General features: G+C 39.9%; 1 pseudogene; it reads left to right on the top strand.

Moving 5' to 3' along the window:
• Positions 1 to 436: 436 nt before the first annotated feature.
• LOC107132722 (large ribosomal subunit protein uL23-like) lies at positions 437 to 1,616 on the top strand (annotated as a pseudogene).
• Positions 1,617 to 3,020: the final 1,404 nt, after the last annotated feature.

Raw genomic sequence — 3,020 nt, 5'->3', positions numbered from 1 at the left:
CTAGAAAGCTGAACAAAATTACAAAAAGATGGAAAGAAGAAAAGATGAAATTAGAACACCATATCAGAAAATTCATCAAGCAAATTGTAGGAATTGCAGGAAGAAAAAATAAAGATAGAGGTGGGAGGGGAGGGAGAAAGGAAAGGAGATAAGGAAGGGATGGAAAATGAGAAGAGGAAATAATAAAATAATAGCAAAATTCCCTTGAACTGAAGCACATGAATACTGAGATTGACCAAGATTGGGGCACAATGAGATCTTTCTATGTTGAAAAGCCTCAGTGGGAGACACACAGAGAGAGACAGAAAAAGAAAAGCAGGTCACATATAAAGAATCAGGATCAGAAACACTGGAAAGCAGATGTCCCTAGAGCCATGCCCTCAAAATAATGAGGGGGTAATTATTTCTGATTAGAGTTTTATACCCAGCCAAATAATCAACAAAGGTGAAGGTAGAACAAAGACAGTTTTAGATATTCCAAGTCTCAAAAAAGCCTTTTCATGAAGATGGCACTGAAGGCAAAGAAGGAAGCCCCTGCCCCTCCTAAAGCCAAAGCCAAAGCAAAGGCTTTGAAGGCCAAGAAAGTAGTGTTGAAAGGCGCCCACACCCACATACACACAAAAAATCTGGACGTCACCCACTTCCCGACGGCCCTAAACACTGTGGCTCAGGAGGCAGCCCAAATATCCTCGGAAGAGCACCCCTAGGAGAAACAGACTTGACCACTATGCCATCATCAAACTCCCCCTCACCACCGAGTCAGCCATGAAGAAAACAGAAGATAGTAACACACTGGTATTCATTGTGGATGTCAAGGCCAACAAGCACCAAATTAAACAGGCTGTGAAGAACCTCTATCCCATTGACATGTCAGGTCAATACTCTGATCAGGCCTGATGGAGAGAAGAAGGTATATGTACGACTGGCTCCTGACTATGATGCTTCGGACATTACCAACAAAACTGGGATCATCTAAACTGAGTCTAGCTGGCTAATTCCAAATATAAAAGTTTTCACTATGCATAAAAAAAAAAAAATCTCAAAAAAAATTCTGCATTTTTCCTCAGGCAGCTACTATGAGATGTACTTCCCCTTACCCATCAGGGCAAATATTTAAAAGAGGAAGCCATAGGATGCAAGAAATGGGACCCAATCCCAGACAGAGGGGAAGGGAAATTCAGGGGTGATAATGAGGGGACTTCCAAGATGGCCTTGCAAGAGCAGGCAGAGGGTGACAGGAAAGCATGTTTCAGGAATGCAAAACTGGACACAGAGAGAGGCAGTTCAGACTCCTGATGGAACTTGGGATACTACTCATGATAAGTACAAAGAATCTGAAACAAATTAAAAAGGCAACCTTTCAACTCCAAGGAATGTAAGAAATTGGTGCAGAAAAGGAAAAATAATTGCCATGTAATACATGGCTCAGTTCTCAGTAATATTCGCATGTTCAAAATAATGTAAATACTGAATGTTAATCTAGTCAAAATACACTGTATTTGTACAGGGAGAATTGTGGTCTGGGAAGTGAATTTATGGTGTGAATGTTTTATAAATTTTGAATAACCAATTGATTCCAAGAAATAATGGAAACTCATTACTGCTGGGAAAACAATGGATGAGGGCTGCCATTTCTCCCAACATGTCTTATACAGCAGATGGAGCATGCAGATGACGTGCATACATAACTTTAGACCGGAGGTTTGTAGATCAAGTACTATGATCCGATACCCAACCAGGAAAAAAAAGTGTTCTCCCTTAAGCCTCTGATTCTGGCAGTTTTGTGTCTTAGTGGTCTTGCCAGGAGGAACTGGCTGTAAAGTATATTTCTACAAGTCTAAGTGAATTGATGCATTGGGTGAAGGTTCTTATGGTTGTCAGGATGCATGGTGAGAGACTGCCAAGACGGATGGCTTATTTTATAGAAATTCATACTAAGTGGTTCTGCCAGTCATGTGACCTACAGTTTGGCTGATCTTTGGGCCACTCCTGCTGGCGGCCTCAAAGATTCATCTATCCTCAGGGCAGGGTGTCACCATTTGCTATGAGGGCATGAAGCGCACTTTTTATAAAAATCTAATCTAGCGGGAATGCAAAACAGTGCCACCACTTTGGAAAGCAGTTTGGCAGATTCTTAAAAGTTTAGACATAGACTTATTAATCCACCCAGCAAATCTACTCCTTAGAATCTACCCAAGAGAAAGGAAAATATACGTCCACAAAAGACTTGTACACAAATGTCCATAACATCATTACTCATCATAGCCAGGGAGCGGAAACAACGGAGATGTCCATCACCTGGTGAATGCAAGACTACTCTGAAGGAACAAACTATTGATACACACTACAACATAGATGAACCCAAAATTGTCGTGCTGTGAGAAAGAAGCCAGACACAGTAGACCACCAGTATGATTCTATTTTGGGTCTTCTCTGGTGGCATGGTCCTATTTATATGAAATGTTCAGACAAAGCAAATCTATTGAGAAAGAAAGCAGATCAGTTGATGCCTGTGGGGAAAGCAGCAAGGACCGGGGATTAACTCCAATGGGCACAAGGAATATTTTTATTTATTTTTTAATGATTTTTTAAAACATTTATCTATTTGTTGGACTGTGATGGTTCTTAGTTGTGGCACGTGGGATCTCCAACCTTCATTCTGGCATGCAAGATCTTTAGTCGCAGCATGCAAAATGTTAGTTGTAACATGTGGGATCCAGTTCCCTGACCAGGGATCGAATCTGGACCCCCTACTTTGGGAGCTCAGAGTCTTAGCCACTGGATCACCAGGGAAATCTCACAAGGAAGTTTGAAGTTTTTTAAGGTGCTAGAAACATTTTAGAACTACATTGTAGTGATGCTTATAAAATCCTGTAAATTTACTAAAAATTACTAAATCATAAAGACAATTTACTAAAAATTAATTAATTTTTGAATGGGTGGATTTTATGGTAAACAAAAAAATTTGTTTTAAGAAAAATATTTGGAAATACTTCTTTATTTAAAAAAATGAAAACTAA

The sequence above is a fragment of the Bos taurus genome, chromosome 8 (genome assembly GCF_002263795.3).
Source record: "Bos taurus isolate L1 Dominette 01449 registration number 42190680 breed Hereford chromosome 8, ARS-UCD2.0, whole genome shotgun sequence".
Lineage (NCBI taxonomy): Eukaryota > Metazoa > Chordata > Mammalia > Artiodactyla > Bovidae > Bos > Bos taurus.
The sequence above is the reverse complement of the archived record's forward strand: the minus strand, read 5'-3'. Positions and strand labels throughout refer to the sequence as shown.